The sequence below is a fragment of the Lissotriton vulgaris genome, unplaced genomic scaffold (assembly GCF_964263255.1).
Source record: "Lissotriton vulgaris unplaced genomic scaffold, aLisVul1.2 SCAFFOLD_1707, whole genome shotgun sequence".
Lineage (NCBI taxonomy): Eukaryota > Metazoa > Chordata > Amphibia > Caudata > Salamandridae > Lissotriton > Lissotriton vulgaris.
Genome location: NW_028244408.1, coordinates 166,888 through 185,478, shown reverse-complemented (window position 1 = coordinate 185,478; position 18,591 = coordinate 166,888). Strand labels below are relative to the sequence as shown.

At 46.3% G+C, this 18,591-nt stretch overlaps 1 protein-coding gene and 1 pseudogene across 1 annotated transcript in view; both read right to left on the bottom strand.

The window, feature by feature from the left end:
* The window catches only part of LOC147667567 (uncharacterized), a 222,049-nt gene that overhangs the window by 86,620 nt on the left and 116,838 nt on the right, over nt 1-18,591 (bottom strand).
* Nucleotides 1-18,591, bottom strand: part of LOC147667568 (uncharacterized) — a 94,552-nt pseudogene that overhangs the window by 2,324 nt on the left and 73,637 nt on the right.

Below are 18,591 nucleotides of genomic sequence, written 5' to 3'. Positions count from 1 at the left end.
ATAGGGAAGGGATACAAATGGATATACTCTAAGAGTCACATAGGAATGGTAGAGAGTACAAAGGTCTACTGCATATACTAGTGATTAGAGTTCTCTATATACATAGGGAAGGGATACAAATGGATATACTCTAAGAGTCACATAGGAATGGTAGAGAGTACAAAGGTCTACTGCATATACTAGTGATTAGAGTTCTCTATATACATAGGGAAGGGATACAAATGGATATACTCTAAGAGTCACATAGGAATGGTAGAGAGTACAAAGGTCTACTGCATATACTAGTGATTAGAGTTCTCTATATACATAGGGAAGGGATACAAATGGATATACTCTAAGAGTCACATAGGAATGGTAGAGAGTACAAAGGTCTACTGCATATACTAGTGATTAGAGTTCTCTATATACATAGGGAAGGGATACAAATGGATATACTCTAAGAGTCACATAGGAATGGTAGAGAGTACAAAGGTCTACTGCATATACCAGTGATTAGAGTTATCTCTATATACATAAGGAAGGGATACAAATGGATATACTCTAAGAGTCACATAGGAATGGTAGAGAGTACAAAGGTCTACTGCATATACTAGTGATTAGAGTTCTCTATATACATAGGGAAGGGATACAAATGGATATACTCTAAGAGTCACATAGGAATGGTAGAGAGTACAAAGGTCTACTGCATATACTAGTGATTAGAGTTATCTCCATATACATAGGGAAGGGATACAAATGGATATACTCTAAGAGTCACATAGGAATGGTAGAGAGTACAAAGGTCTACTGCATATACTAGTGATTAGAGTTATCTCTGTATACATAGGGAAGGGATACGAATGGATATACTCTAAGAGTCACATAGGAATGGTAGAGAGTACAAAGGTCTACTGCATATACCAGTGATTAGAGTTATCTCTATATACATAAGGAAGGGATACAAATGGATATACTCTAAGAGTCACATAGGAATGGTAGAGAGTACAAAGGTCTACTACATATACTAGTGATTAGAGTTCTCTATATACATAGGGAAGGGATACGAATGGATATACTCTAAGAGTCAATTCAATTCAAAAATTCTTTATTTCGGCTTAAATGCCATAAAAGAACAATGCATACTTTACATTACATTTCATTAACAAATAAAAACATATCACTGCATAAAAAATCGTTAATTAAAAAAGTACAATTCAAGTTGGAAGATAATTGGAGCGGAAACAATACATTCATAAATCATAGAATGGACCATCACGTCAATTCCAAGCAAATCAGTTCAGCTACAATTGATGCCCCATTTTTTTCCTTTGATAAAAGATAGAGAGTAAAAATCTACTGACACAAAATGTTATCTGTTGAGATGTGTTTGTTGTTAGGATTCTCAGAGCCTGCGAGCATGACCTCAAGCCTAAGAGTAGGCATATTGGTTTAATCCATCTCTTTCTTGCCTGAGCATAAAAAGGGCAGAAAAGGAGGATGTGTTGCTCGTTTTCAATCTGGTTGTGTTCACACATAGGACAAATTTCGTCCATTACTGGGGACGATAAATCACGGTTCCTAGCCCAACGAGCCAAGGTAGTTTTAATTAATAGATTTCCATATCTAAATTTTAAGAATAAAGTTTTGGCAAGTGGGGGCTCTATTTCATCCATAAAAATCTCATAAAAGGGTTCGTCCTTAAAATTTAGGAACTTTGAAACTAAGGTCCCACTAGTTGTATTACTTACAGTCCTATTTGATATGAAACTCCAAAAGGCCCTTTTTAAAATTAGTTTGGGATTGACGGGTAATTGCTCGGGGTTCTCCCAAAATGTTTCAATCCTATATTACTCAGCCAAGTCTTAATGTGCCTCAGCCATGGGGTGTAGAACAGTGAAGGTTTTGGATCCAACGTTTGCCCAGCCCGGATCTCAACAACAAGGAAAACAGAACAAGGTGGCTGGACAGGAAAATTAGCAAAACATATTTCTGCCACGTAGTCAATATGTACCACGTAACCGCAGGGTTTGAATCCCAAAGCAAATTTATTTTCTTTTTTGACACAAGTTATCAAGGATTCAAGGACACAAACGCAAACAAAACAACTGTTACGACAGTGAGTTCATGGTAACAATTTCTACAAATCTACAAATTTTACAAATGTACAATACTTACAACAATGAATAGAGCAAAACGAGTAAGCAAGACACACCAAAACAATTCAAAATTCAGTGATCAACATAAATTGCAATTATATACAGTGCAAAACATTAGTGCATAAAGCAAATGTGTGGCCAGTCCATCAGACTAAGGGACCAAGGGACAGGCGGAGGAGATGGAAAAATGCCTGCCTGTCAACCAAGCCTGTGGTTAATTGTTTATAGCGGGTTGCACAACTAGGATCCAAAGTAATCAGTAGAATTCTATCCTAGGGGCACCCTTAGCGTTTGCCACAGGGTGGAAGTGTCGACGCGTTTCGAACCAACGTTAATAAAGGTTCTCTTCAGGACAGGGACTGGGGACCGTGAATCTGTGAGAGATATACAGAGTGGGTGTCAAAATTGTCTATCGTAGTACTGTCACAAGTTGCTCTGACTCCAGGGAAACGCAAAAGACATTATTACCTGCACAAGGGCATGGGGATTGCCGTGGTGTCAGTCAAACTCAACGGAAACTGATTTCTGAAACAACAATTACAAAAAATGGGCTTAGCGCGGTGGCACACCGGGAGGAAATGGGGTAATAAGGGAAATGGTATGAGGCCACAGAAAATTATGAGTCCTACCTGGACTTCACCCAGAGGTAAGCTGGAAATGTAGTGCCCGCCAAGCGGTGCACGATCAAAGTTGGAAACAGCTCACATGTTGCAGCGCCTATGTTCAAAACTGGGGGAGACCATAAGAGAAGAATTCCCGGGATTAGCAAGACTATGACAAGTGTGCGGGCCCTTTAATCACAGCCCCCCGCCAGGGGAAGAAAAGTCCTACCTGGAATGCCAACAGACAGACAGCCATGGGGTGGCAGTCTGGCTGTCAAGTATCATGATTTCTTTTAGCCCGTCTCTATAATCTTGGAGTTCAGGGACATGCCATAATCTGACCCACAGCATTAGAGGTCGAATCAGGACTTGGTGGTCAGTTCTTTTAAAGTTTAGGTCCAGTTCCAAGGGTACTAGTGGGGTGCCTCTCGGGACCCTTACCAAACTTCGCATAAAGTTATTGTCTAGGACACTAAAAGTCTCCCTGGACCCAGGACCCCATATTTCTGCACCGTAGAGGACTGATGATTGGACCTTGAATTTAAATAATTCCATCACTGGGGACACCGCTTTGCTGGTGCTCAGGCTTTGCTCCCTAAGAATTGGTTTAACATTCTGAGCAAAGATTAATTTACTTTTATCCATTTGGGCTTTCCAAGTAAAGTTTGAATCCAGGGTCACCCCTAAATATGAAAAATGAGGCACTGATTCCAACTTTACTCCTTTTAATGTTAGACAGCCCTTGTCCGGTTTAATCGGATTTAGGGCCATACATTTGGTCTTCTTCTCATTGATCTCCAACCCCTTTTGGCTACAATATCCACTGAAGGTGTCTAATAGTGTCTGTAAGCCATTTTTCGTTTGGGAAATCAAAATGGTATCATCAGCAAATAGTAAGGATGTCACCTTTTCGCCGTTCAGTTTAGGAGAATCATTTTTACTTCTCTCTAAATATGAGGGGATGTCGTTTACAAAAAGGGAGAAGAGCGTAGGAGCCAGGACACAGCCCTGACGGACTCCACGTTCGATGGGTATTTTTTGAGTTACTTCACCATTTGGGCCCCATCTAATTCTCGCAAAATTCCCTTCGTGTAACTCTTTAATCTGAACGACAAGATTATTTGGCATGCCTGCTGCACTCAAGGTTTTCCATAAGAGATTGCGAGGCACCAGATCAAATGCTGCCCTTAAATCAACAAAGGCAACATATAAATGGCACCTTTTAATCACTACGTACTTCCAATAGAGGCAGCAGAATCTAAAGATCTGATCTATTGTGCTGACTTTTGATCTGAATCCGGCTTGGAATTTAGTTAGAATTGTATTTTCATCTAGCCAGTCACTCACGCGTAGTAAAATGTGTCGTGAGTAGATTTTCTGTAGGATGTCCATTAAACTTATTGGCCGATAATTACATGGGTCCATCCTATCTCCTTTTTTAAAAATTAAAACAATTTCCGCTCCCTTCCAACTTTCAGGGAATTCTAAAGTGCAAGATAATGTATTGCACAAATAATTAATGTATGGTGCCCATACAACTAGGTCATGCTTGTATAGGTCCCCCGGGATCTTGTCCAAACCTGGGACTTTCCCAGATTTGATTTGGGTTATTGCCAGCTCTGTTTCCCCTAAAGTAAAAACCAGGTGGTCTGCTGGGGGTTCGTGGTTTGCCACACTCGTGTCCATATGTTGGTCATCATATTTTTTGTATAAATTCGTAAAATGGGTGACCCAAGTTTGCTCATCCAAGAAAACGTCTTTGACCACCCTACCTACATGGTTCCCATTTGCGACCAGCCTCCAGAAAGCCACATTATCACGCGATCTGGCGGCTAGCAACAAATCGGCCCATTTGTCTCCCTCCCATGCTATCTTTGAGGCCCTTTGGACAGATTTATAATTATTCCTTGCTCTTTTTACATCTATTGGGGAATTGGTCTTTATTGCAATTAGTAATTCCCTCTTTGACTCTCTGCAGGCTCGGTCATACCATGGCTTACTGTGGGACAGATTCTGGGTCTTCTGCTGGGTTTTTTTGGGCATTTTGGTGACTAGTAATCTTAGGTCAGCAAAAAATTTCTGGTGTATTGGCAAGAATGACATTTTGGTTTCATCCTCTAACATTACAGCTAAGTGGGGTCCAAAAGTCCCAGCAAGAAGTGAATATATTTCACTAAGGATGTCACTGTGGTCCAGTATAAATGGCCATTTCAGAGATCTTCTGTTGTTGCTAATATGGATCTCAGTATTATCAACACCACTTTCCTCAGATGTAAGTTGTTGAACCATATCGTTAAACAGTGAAACATCTAACGTCAAGTTTAGGGGGAAATGATCGCTTTCAAACCGTTCCATTACTTCAAGGTCCAAGAGATGTGGCCAGAGGGGAATAGAAGCAAGCACAAAATTTAGGTTATTTTTATAATTGTTCCTGGTAAATGTTGGTTTCTTAGACCTATCGGATGGTAACCGTCCGTTGCAAGCCCTAAGAGAGTGTTCCGTACATAAATTAATCAGTTGAAGACCCAGTGTTGAACATTTAACCGATTTAACATTCTCTAGAGTAGGGATTTTGTTTGCCTGATCTTCCTCATCAAAGATTTCGCTAAGACCCAAAACTGGCTCGAAGTTAAAATTTAAATCGCCAGCCAAGATAACAAAGTCCTCCCTGGGGTCTAATCTACTCAAGAAACAATCTAATTTTGCAATGGTTGGTGATTCTCCTGAAGAGGGTAGGGGCCTATTATAGACATTTACAAGAAATAAATTCTTCCCGTTACAAACTGTGGCTTTTAAAGCTAGTATATCTACAGAATTTGTAGGTATCTCCTCAATTTTTACCCTTAAGTTTATTTTCACCCACATCAAAAGGCCCCCTGACGGCCTTCCACTTCTAGAAGGTATCGCACCAATTCCGTAGGTCTTGTAGCCCACCCTATGGGGCGTCTCCACTGCCCAGGTTTCCTGAAAGAAACAGAAGTCAAAGGACTCTATATAGTTTGCCCACTCCGGGTCCCTCAAGTTTTTTTACAACTCCAGCTATATTCCAACAGACCATTTTAATCGGCATTTCAAGAGCAAGTGGCCTGTCAGAAAAAGCCCTAGGCATCTCTTCATAGTTAATGGGAAGCACAGGTTGTATTACCAAGGGCGTTACCTCTAGGGATGAGTTATTACTCAAAATGGTTGTGGGTAATACCTGCTCTTCTAGAATATTTACATCATGGGATACATTTACATCATGAGGTACAGTTTTATCCAAACAAGAAGACACAGGATTAACCAGTACGTCAGGCATATTGACAATACCCACATCACCAAGACTCGTTGTTTCAGGCCCCTCACGCCCCCGAGTTAAAAAACATCAATCGCAATCATCTAGACCGCTAAAAATGTCAAACCTATTAAAGGTTTCTAGAGGTGTGAAGGGTTTTAGGTGATCCATCCTTCCTTTCTGGGAGTTGTATGTTGCAGCCGATACATAATTCCATCCCATAGAGTCTGGGGCTACCACAGGGCAGGGAACATGATGCATATTATTTGCATTCTGTAGTAAAGAGGGATACAGAGCATAATGATTGCTCCCAGCATTCTGTGCAATGAGATAGTTATTTGGCTGGGTTTGGGGTATATGCTGTAATGGTTGATACTGGGGCGGATGGTGCTGGGATGGAAACACCACTGACCTTGGATAAAAATATGTTAGTGGTTTAGGGATTATTATATTATTAGAGCTGCCTGTCCAATATGAATTGAACAGCATTAGGGTCCCTAAAATTCACCACCACCACGTCACCATCGATGTTTTTGGGTCTACCCCCCAACCATTGAAGACGACGAACATGGGCAATTTCACCATTAATATGATTTGCAATTGGCCTATATATACTCAGCCAATGCATAATCTTATTTTTTAATTGAGCGAAACCCTCCCTCTTATTTTGTCCAAGCACAGGCACCCCTGTTAGGACTACCACATAGGGTACTGCCTCTGGTGGAAGTTCAGGCAGAGGAGTCCTTCTAGGTTTCCCCCAGGTATGTCTGGTTTCCCCACCTCCCTTATTGGTTTCCCCAAAAATTAATTGGATATGTTACCAATGGTTTTATTTGTAACATTTGACGATGGTTGGTCAGAAGTTTTTTGTTGGGGAGGTTTAGGGGGTGGGTGGTGTTGGACAGTCGCTATCACCGTGTTCCCCATAGATTTGGAGGTAGATGCAGTTGAGGGAGGGATAGAGATAGGAATAGGAATAGTTTTGGGTGGTTGAACCGGAGTTGGTGTATTTTTTGATGCATTATTTGGAATCATGTTAGATACATTGTTTGAACCAGTGTTAATTACAACGTCCTTGCTTCCCAATGCATGCTCAATTTTACACAGCCTACATTCCACTTCCATCAACCTCTCCAAAATATTTGCAGAGTAAGATTTAATCAAGTTCTCTATATCAAGTAATGTCACAGGACCCTTGTTCTCAATTGGTACATTAACAACCACACTAGTGACCATACTGTCCTCCTTGTCTGTCGGCAAATTTGACAAGGCTGAAGATGAAGATAATGTATGGATCCCCTCGGTATCTATTTGTGGAGTACAGGGTTCCTTAACAATATTGTTCGCCTTTTTGCCAAAATCACAACAGCTCAACTTGGGTTGTAACGGATCCCCCCTTTTCCGCGGTTTTTTATTCGGTGGTGGTCCATAGATTTTTTGGAAGGGTGCCAATTTTTTGGCCCTATTACGGGGTATTTTCACTGAAGGCAGAACATCTCCCTTCAATGTACTTGGACTATTTGCATGTGCAGTTGAGGATAACCCATTCGCATCTGACTTGGGTAAGATATTTGGTGTGAGCACAATCACATTCGCTTCCAAGGGCTGGCTATCCAATAAGTTAATCGACTCATTAACTATTAATTCAGTGTCAGTGTCGGTAAAACCAGTGACGGGAAGTGATGACAATAAAACTGACCCATTTTTTATGCTTTCCACGGAACGGCGTCGATCCGCCCGCCGCTCCGCCAAGACGATCTCCCTTGCGATATCAGGGGATGATTTAGAAAAATAATTGTCCAAGGTTCCATTTAGCAGCACTCCCTGTTTGTCATGCATGGGCTGGTCTATAGTTAAAGAAGACATTTATAAGGCTAGTTTGATGAAGCAAACAAGTCAGAGCAAGTAATGGCCAATGACAGAAGCAATCAGTACCTGTAGGACAAAGAGATGTGCCCAGTCCAGTCTCCTCAGTTCTCGGAGGGTCTCAGAGGGTCCGCCTTTAGTTCGGGCTTTGTCCCGGGATGTGTCCCGCACACGCGTCCCGCTAACGCGTTGTAACACCAGGTCATATATGGGACGTTATTTAAGGGGCGGAGACACGGGAAGAGGCGGCAGGTGTGCCAGGTGATTCACGCACAGCCTGGTGGGCCTCGCAGTCCCGTCCTCCTATGGCAGCACTTTCTCCCCTAACGCGGCTTCTCCTCACCGACAACAGTTACCCAGCGGGGTTCCAGGCAGGCAAAGCACAAGGTCCAAATCTCCTCAGCGAGCGGCACCCTAAGAGTCACATAGGAATGGTAGAGAGTACAGGTCTACTACATATACTAGTGGTCAGAGTTATCTCTATTACCTACTGGCGGTCGCCAGTAGGTATATATAGTTAGGACCTAGTTTCCATAGGAAATCCGCAACATTCTATTGGGAACAACTTTCGTGTCGATTGGGGAATTTGCGAGTAATTTTCCAAAATGTTGGCCCGTTACGCTACGCTCCTTCCCTGAAAGTCTCGGGGGAATTTGTCAAGCGGGGGCCGAGAAAAAAGGGGGGTCCCAAAACGTGTTTTCCTCATGCAATTTTCCATAGGACATTTAGACACGACTACAGCCTGGACCGCTGAACGGAATTACACCAAACTTGGCAAAATGGTAGGGCCTGGTACGCAGTACGCCCTTTTGGTAAAATGGTGTAAATCCCTCCAGTAGTTGTTTGGAAAATCGGATTTTAAAAATATACATATCTATAGGCATTGCACCGTGCGTGCACTGTATGCTGACTGTACTCTGTACCTTCCCGAGTACGAGCTGCATGCTGATTGGCTGCCACTGTCTGTCAACACGCCAAAACAGAAATTGTTGGCAGCCATCTTGTGCCTCGGTAGACTGAGGCACAGGAAAGCAGAAAAACAAACGTGTAGAACTCAAAAAGGGGGCAGGGTAGAAGAACCCTGACCCTCTAGGCCTGCGGGGTATGCTAATTCCTAACTATATAAGGCCTGAAACCTAAGGTTTTTTCAGTGAATTAGCAAGGTTTTTGAAATGCTAATTCCTAACTATATAAGGCCTGAAACCTATGGTTTTTCAGTGAATTTCAATGGTTTTTTTAATGCTAATTCCTGACTATATAAGGCCTGAAACCTATGGTTTTTTCAGTGAATATACATAAATATACAAATAGTAGATTTTCTCAGGTCAAGACCCAAAAAACCAGGAGAGCAGAGTTCCATTAAGGAGGGGGGGCATAGTCACAGCACCAAGGGAGGGTGGGAGGGATACAAGGAAATGGAGAAAAGGCAAATCAGAGGATCGTCAAAGGGGAAACAAGGGACAAAGGACGAGGGAATGGACAAGATGGCCGGTCAGGGTCCAGAGAAAAGCGGCCGAGAACAGCAGAAAAATGGCGGGCAGGACAAAAGTAAAGAAGTCCATGAGAGTGACCCAGTTAGTATGAATCAAAGTGCCAGAAGAAGTCGGAGGGGGGGTACACAGTCCAAAAATCAAATTAGTAATGGTGTGCTTTTCTGTTACAGCGATTTCCACTCATGCTTGAAGATAGCGAGGGAGTAAGAAAGGCATAAAATGGGTACGGCAGAAGAGCCAGAAGGTCAAGCAGTCTCTTCTCTGTCCCATACCCCTTTCTCCCAGCTGGGTTCGCACGGCCACTAGTTAACTCTTCAGTTGGTGGCTGTGAGAAAACCAGTGGTGGAATTTGAAAAATCTCATCGTTCTGCTCCAGGGAGTGTCGGCACTGTGAGTAAACACAACCCTTGACAAAAGGCCTCCCCTGCACCCACTGGACAGGCCTCACCTCATCTGCACCCCCTTGGACAGGACTCACCTCCTCTTCTCCCCCTGAACATGCTCACCTCCTCTTCTCCCCAGGACAGGCCTCACCTCCTCTGCACCCCTGGACAGGCCTCACCAACTCTGGACCCCCTGGACAGGCCTAACCTTCTCTGCACCCCATGGATATGCCTCACCTCCTCTGCACCCTATGGATATGCCTCACCTCCTCTGCACCCCAGGACAGGCCTCACCTCCTCTGCTCCTGCTGGAGAGGCATCTCCTCTGCACCCCTCAGGACAGACCTCACATCCTCTGCACCCCTGGACAGGCCTCTCCTCCTCTGCACCCCAGAACAGGCCTCACCTCCTCTGCACCCCCTAGACAGGGTCACCTCCTCTGCCCTCAGGACAGGCCTCACCTCCTCTTCTACCCAAGGACAGGCCTCACCTCCTCTGCTCCCCCTGAACAGGCTTCACCTACACTGCTTGCCCTGGACAGGCCTCACCTCATCTGCTCCCCCAGGACAGACCTCACCTTCTCTCCTCCCCCTGGACAGGCCTCACCTCCTCTGCACCTCTTGGACAGGCCTCACCTCCTCTGCACCTCTTGGACAGACCTAACCTCCTTGGCAACCCGTCCCCCTAAAGGAAATGCTTCACCTCCTTTGCACCCTTTCGACAAGTCTCACCTCCTCTGCACCCCTGAAAAGGCGTGACCTCTGCACCCCCTAGTCAGGCCTCTCCTCCTCTGCACCCCTCTGGACACGTCGCACCTCCTCATCACCCCCTGGACATGACTCACCAACTCTTCACCACCTGTACAGGCGTCACCTCCTCTCCACTCCCTGGACAGGCCTCACCTCCTCTGAGCACCTCCACCACAAGACAGGCCTCACCTCCTCTACACCCCCTGGAATGGCCTCATCTCTTCTTCACCCCATGGACACGCCTCACCTCCTCTACACTCCCTGGACAGCCTCACCTCCTCCCCCCCCCCACACCAGACAGGCCTCACCTTCTCTGCACACCTCTGGACAGGAAAGGCCTCGCCTTCTCTGCACCCCATAGACAGGGCTCTCCTCATTCTGCAACCCTGGACAGGCCTCACCTCCTCTGCACCCCGGGACAGGCCTCACCTCCTCTGCACCCCGGGACAGGCCTCACCTCCTCCGCACATCCTGGACAGGCCTGACCTCCTCCGCACATCCTGGACAGGCCTCAGCTCCTCTGCACCACTGGACAGGCGTCACCTCCTCTGCAACCCTGGACAGGCCTCACCTTCTTTGCACCCCGGGACAGGCCTCACCTCCTCTACACCCCTGGACAGGTCTCACCTCCTCTACACCCCTGGACAGGTCTCACTTCCTCTACACCCCTGGACAGGTCTCACCTCCTCTGCATCCCTGGACAGGCCTCAATTCCTCTGCACTCCATGACAGGCCTCTCCTCCTCTGCACCCCTCACCTCCCCTGCATCCCAGACAGGTCTCACCTCATCTGCAACCCTGGACATGCCTCACCTCCTCTGCACCCCTGGACAGGCCTCTCCTCCTCTGGACAGGCCTCACCTCTTCTGCGCCCCTGGACAGGCCTCACCTCTTCTGCACCACCTGGACAGGCCTCTCCTCCTCCGCAACCCTGGACAGGCCTCTCCTCCTCTGCGCCCCTGGACAGGCCTCACCTCCTCTGCCCCTCCTCTGGACAGGCCTCTCCTCCTCTGCACCCTTGGACAGGCCTCTCCTACTCTGCCCCTCCTCTGGACAGGCCTCACCTCCTCACCCCTGGACAGGCCTCTCCTCCTCTGTACCCCCCGACACGCCTCTCCTCCTCTGCACCCCTGGACAGGCCTCTACTCCTCTGCACCCCTGGACAGGCCTCTACTCCTCTGCACCTCTGGACAGGCCTCTCCTCCTCTGCACCCCTGGACAGGCCTCGCCTCCTCTGCCCCTCCTCCGGACAGGCCTCTCAGTGAAGGATTCTCATTAAGGACAGAGGAGCCCGGAGTTCATTCTACCCCATCCAGCGCCTCTGACTCCGCCCTGAGCCTCGGGGCGCTTTGCAAAGGCCCCGAAGAGAGACACTGCTCCCCTGGACAGGCCTCACCTCCTCTGCACCCCGGGACAGGCCTCACCTCCTCTGCACCCCGGGACAGGCCTCATCTTCTCTGCACCCCGGGACAGGCCTCACCTCCTCCGCACATCCTGGACAGGCCTCACCTCCTCTGCACATCCTGGGCAGGCCTCACCTCCTCTACACCCCTGGACAGGTCTCACTTCCTCTGCATCCCTGGACAGGCCTCACTTCATCTGCATCCCTGGACAGGCCTCACCTCCTCTGCATCCCTGGACAGGCCTCACCTCCTCTGCTCCCATGGACAGGCCTCTCCTACTCTGCCCCTCCTCTGGACAGGCCTCACCTTTTCACCCCTGGACAGGCCTCTCCTCCTCTGCACCCCTGGACAGGCCTCTCCTCCTCTGCACCCCTCACCTCCTCTGCATCCCAGACAGGTCTCACCTCATCTGCAACCCTGGACATGCCTCACCTTCTCTGCGCCCCTGGACAGGCCTCTCCTCCTCTGCGCCCCTGGACAGGCCTCACCTCTTCTGCGCCCCTGGACAGGCCTCACCTCTTCTGCGCCCCTGGAAAGGCCTCTACTCCTCCGCACCCCTGGACAGGCCTCTCCTCCTCTGCGCCCCTGGACAGGCCTCACCTCCTCTGCCCCTCCTCTGGACAGGCCTCTCCTCCTCTGCACCCCTGGACAGGCCTCTCCTCCTCTGCACCTCTGGACAGGCTTCTCCTCCTCTGCACCCCTGGACAGGCCTCACATCCTCTGCCTCTCTTCTGGACAGGCCTCTCCTCCTCTGCACCCCTGGACAGGCCTCTCTTCCTCTGCACCCCTGGACAGGCCTCACCTCCTCTGCACAGAATTCCTTACAGTTTGTACCAAGGAACAACAAAAGCCTGCTGGGAACAGACAAGATTGATAAGAGTTTCCCTCCTTAGCCCTGATACCGGCTAATCACGAGTATTGCCATTTCATATTTGAGCATTGCTACACGGCTTGTTCTCATATCAGTTGTGCCTCGCTAGCACAGGCAATGGAAATGGCTCTGGGATCTAATCAAGCCCTCCACGACTCTCACGTAGAACTCTCCTTTGGGAAGTGTTAATGCTTTTTTTGTGCCTCTGTAAAAAAATGAGTTCTTGTTCGTTGACGATGCTATAAACTCATCACCAAGTATCACTGTAAGTTCTGTTTGCGACTGCTGGTAAGACTGCAATACCTCAGTCATAAACCTGTCTACCCCGCCGCTTGCCTCACGGTGAGGTCCGTCTTGTGTACAGCAATGAGTTTTCTATATGGCCATTATGTGTTGCAATGTCACAGTCATTCAAATGAGAATCCTTTACACCTTGTGAGATGATACTTTGCTGTAAGTTGAAATGAAATATTCAGAACTGTCTCCTAAGAAAGGATTCCTCACACTCCTGCTCTTGCCTGATCTATTAGAAAAGCTAACCTTCACATTGCCGGAGAAAACAGAGTTGTACCTGAGATACACTCAAACATTTATGTCCATTTCTGACTTACGGCTGGATCACAAAAGTTTTGTAAATACCAGCTTGGGTTTGAAATGCTTGTTACTGTATTTTATTGCTTTGCAATATCTTATACAAAATGTATACTGTGTAAATATATGATACTGATTTTCCAGTACAGTGGACACCATGTCATTTTATAGAACTTTTTTTCCTCAAGCGAAAGCTTCACTGTGTAAAGTCAATATTGTCACAGTCTGCACTACACATAAGAGGTACATTTTTTTGGAAGACCGTTTTATTGATTTATGAAGTAGGCCAGGCAAATTGATTTATGTGCAGTGCTAGTAGATTTCTGTAGCTTATTGTCCCTTGGACAACTACATTTGTAAAATATTTCCACATCCCAGATAGGGTCACATATTGATCTGCATACATTGGTGACATATTCTAGAACTAACTTTTCACACAAAGCAATTGCAACACCCAACTGAACACATTGCAGCCAATATAATTAAATAACCAGGTTCTGATGGACATGGGGCAACCCCATTATTTTGTAAGGTAACTTTCTAAAAGTGGCATTTTCAGAATTGTAATTTAAAATTCGACATCAAAATGAGTTAGGATTTTAATTCAGGATTCCAGAGACACCAAACTTGAACCAAACATCTCTTACCATTAGGAAATTACACTTCTAAAATCTAACACGGCTACTCCAATGTTATCCTGTGGGATGACAGGCTGCGCTGTAGTAAAAAACAAATGTAAGAGCTTTTCACTACCAGGACACGTAAAACATAAAAGTACATGCCCAACTTTTTTAATACTGCACCGTGCTCTTGGGGCTATCCAGGGCCTACCTTAGGGGTAACTTACATGTATTAACAAGTACTGGCATAGCCAATAGGTCTCACCAGCTTCAAAAGATACCTTAAAATACACTTTCTCACTAAATATTGGGGAAATTAATTCCCTGCTCTCCTTTCTGACTACTTTCCCTCCTCCTTCCTCAGGCAACTCCGCCTACCTCTCGCACTCACACCCCCCCTCCTGACACCCTCCACACCCCTCTCTCCTCCCTTACCAACCCATTATTTTCTCAATCCCTCCACTCTTCGCTTTCCTATATTCTCTCACACCCTACCAAGGCTGTTGTTCTTTTAATTGGTTTTTGTTTACCTTCTACTCACTCATCTCACTACGAACTCTAAATTTTTCTTTTTGCTATGTCAGACCACCTTGTATAATTTGTTTCACTCATAACAATTGTTGCTTTCTTGTTTATAACCTTGCAAATGTAAAGCGCTCTGATACCCTCGGGTGGAGCTAGCGCTATATAAAACAGTGAAAATAAACCTTTGGGACTTTATAAGTGATTAGCCAGAGCTATTGACTTTGGCAATGTTTTAAGCTATGTTACCCAAGTAGACAGATATGCCTAAGTAGAAAAGAGAGTGTTTGATGTACCCAGCAGATGGACCGTGAAGTTTGAGAACTTAGTTTGGTGTTGGAGCAAATCCTGCAATGTCCATTTTTGACATGTTGCACTACTACTGCTGAAACAAGGCCCATGGAAACACCAATGGGTGAGGTGTACTGGCGTCAAGGGTCCTTTGACCTCAGTGCCAAAGTTACTGTCGCTATAGGGTGTGCTACTTCGTTGGCCTGCCTGAAAGACTGGAGGTGAACTTCAGTATGGATTGTGGTAACCTTTATGGTTAACCCACACCTGCCACTGATAGGGTCCACCTGCTGGTGCCAAGACACCAGGGCTTTGAAGGTACAGCTGGGCCTCCTAAGGTCTAGCATGGGAATATGCTCCCTCAGGAGAATGGTCTGGTGGTCTGGTAATGAAAGCTGAACCTGGTTCCCCAGTTCCAAATTCGGCACCTCTGGCCATAGAGCCAAACTCTCACCCCCACTGAACACCACACTGCCCCACTGAGAAAAACTCGCAGTGCCTTCAGCTACAACCCAATTGTGCCCCGCTATAAACACCTGGATGTGACTCATTTCTTTCATTAAAAATAATGAAAGAGCGAGTCGGCCCTTGGGCCTCTAATTTTTCACATGCCGGTTGCGCAGACCTCTTTTAAGTGGGTGCATTGACCCACTGAGCTGCCTCGCTAGCCTGCAGGCCAGGAGGTTATTATGGGTCATTAGAGCTGCAATGATGCATTGTTTTACACCACATCAGCCTCCTGCAGAGGCTCGCGCAGCGTACTGAGGGGGTGTTGAACCGCTCCTCCTGTCAGGATGAGAAGGGGCTGTGTCATGCGCGCGCAGTTTATTTCCCAGATATCTCGCGCTCTCCAGTGACGCCGAGATTGATGGATCGAATACAGACTGCGCAGCACACATTTTTTGAATTAGGGCCCGGTTGCCATGGAAACGCCGCGACAGCCACGCAGCCTCCAGGCCCAGGGCGGCCATTATGGGCCGGCCCGGGCAGGGTGACCAGGCGGGGGAGCGAGGCCTGGCTGTGGCACCGCCGCTAGGCTTAATGGGTAACTGCTTCGGAGATAGGCGTCTGCCGCAGAGTAGGAGCCGGCGACTCAGGGCAAAGGTGACTTCCCCCCCCCCCTTTCAGCAGAAATGGTGACTGTAGTCTGGCTTGCTGACTGAAGCAGTTTATAACCGCTGATAGTATCTTAATGCGGAACACACAGGCTGGCGTTTCTGTAAGGAAATGTCGCGATTTCGGTAACATGGTGTCTATGATGTTCTAGCAGGGCTGGTCCGTTCATTAATCCATCATCCCTTTCCCCTGGCCTACTCAAGAAAGATCTCGCTGTAGGTTGACAGTGCTGCTAAATGATCACCGAATAGGAAAACTTTAGGAAATAAAGTTAATTCGGTGTAGTGAAATAATATTTCACTGGGCATATATGCCTGTAGGGATGTTATTTAGACCTTACGTTACAACACCCCCACTCAGTTCTGCTTATTTTTATAATGGGGTATTCAAATTATCTAACTGTACTTTCGTTGTCGACATCTTCACCCCACGAGGCAAAAACGTAAAGATTTCTTATTCTTTTTTATAAATAGGGATCTGATTCTTTTTTATTATGAGACGATGGTGCCACAGCCATCGTCTCATAATAAAAAAGAATCAGATCCCTATTTATAAAAAAAAAAAAACTAGCAATCTTTAAAGTTGACTGAGCTGTTGTTTGTGGCCCCCTTACATGCCACTTTTGGTTGTTGGTGTCCTCAGTTTCATGAATGTGCTGAGCTCTGTGTTTAGTTCATATACTTCCATATATTAAAGAGTTCTCATTTTTCTAAGACTCGCAAGCCTGCTTTGAATCAAAGTAATAGCAGATTTTGAAGCCAGAGTCAGATGCCTTAAACACAAATTAACTTCCAGTTGAGCAGGGGTCATTTATTTTATTAAGAAAGAAGTGGAAAAGCTAAACACAAGCATTTTAGTTTAAACAAATATTTTTTCTTCTAAACTGACACCTTTGGTTGGTTTGTATTCGTAGCCCAGATAAAACATGCCATTTTCTTTACACAGTCACACTGTTGAGCAGCTGCCTTTGATATGAGATAACAAATGCACAATATGCTAATCCGGTCCTGCCCTCTATTGACAAAGCATAAAAAACTTGAAGACCACCCATATAGAGATGTCTTTTTGGCTCAGTCTGTCTGAGCACATGCTGTAGTTAGAGACACCTTCTAGCTCAGAAGAGTAGAATCTTGACTTCCGACACAGTGCTCTATTTGTACCTCATAGAAACAGTCTTGCATGCGACCCGTTAATGTGTGCTTCATGATTTTGGTTTTTTTAAACTCACCCTCCATGTGTGCCACTGCACTGTTTTTTAAAATATTTTTTTACTTCTAATCCTTCATTTGTGTGTGTGGGGCGCTGTGTGTGTGGGGCTGTGTGGGGGGCTCTGTGTGTGTGTGTGGGTGGGGGGGGGTCTGTGTGTGTGTTGGGGGGCTCTGTGTGTGTGTGGGGGGCTCTGTGTGTGTGGCTCTGTGTGTGTGTGGGGGGCTCTGTGTGTCTGGCTCTGTGTGTGTGGGGGGGCTCTGTGTGTGTGTGTGGGGGGGGCTCTGTGTGTGTGTGTGTAGGGGACTGTGTGTGTGTGGGGGGGCTCTCTGTGTGTGTCTGGCTCTGTGTGTGTGTGTGGGGGGGCTCTGTGTGTGTGTGGGGAGGGCTGTGTGTGTGTGTGTGTGTCTGGCTCTGTGTGTGTGTGTGGGAGGGGGTTTCTGTGTGTGTGTGGTTCGGGGGCTCTGTGTGTGTGTGGGGGGCTCTGTGTGTGTGTGGGGGGGGGAGGCTCTGTGTGTAAGTGGCTTTCTGTGTGTGTGGCGCTGTGTCCGCGAATACTCTCTACTACTCTCTAATGCTCACCTACTGCCATTGTAAATGACAATACCATTTATTTATGTTTTTTTTAAAAAAATGAAAAAAAATGTCATGAACAATGCCAATAGCACTACCTTTAATAATGCCGAGACCATTGCATTGTAAATGCGTGTTTTCTCTTCATCCCAAGGCTGCACTTTGGAATAGAAAAATTTGAGAACAAGACTACAATTCCATCAAAAGTGTTTCTTTCTCTTTTGGATCCCTTTCACAGGGGAACAAATGAAGGATAAGGATAAGGATAGAGGGTAAGAGCCATGTCATGAAGTCACGCTTTCATTCAGCAAGTGAGGAAGAGCGAGATAGAGACAAAGAGAGGGAAGAAGAGGAAGAAAGGAGGGGGCTGCTGACCACGGCAAAGCAGGAGAAGTGGACACTCTCCTGGTCAGAGTAGAAGGCGGAAGTGCCTCTTTCTGGCCAGACACACCCAGGCGCGGCCTGTGCGTCAATGGGTGTGTGAGTCCAACCTCCCATGGTATAAAAAAATCAGCAACAATGAGAATGTAAATTTCCCTCAAATGTGCAGGTAAAGAAGTGTGGTGGCAAAGATTTCTCACAGTGCAGTATAAAAGCAGTGCAGTGATAATGCATCTCTCCTTGTGCAGTAAACAACAGTGCAGTGCACACATTTTCACTGTGCATGCCCCCCTGTAGTGCAGTACAAAGCAGTCCATTGTGAACATAGTCCTCATAGTGTAGTAAAAGTAGTACAGTGTGGAAAGATTTCTCATTGTGTGGTAAAAAGCAGTACATTGCACAGAGATTCCTTATAGTGTGGTAAAAGCAGTGCACTGTGCACAGATTACCTATTTAAGCTGTAAATATCCCTCACGGTGCCATGAAAAGCAATGCAATGTGCACATATTTCTTATA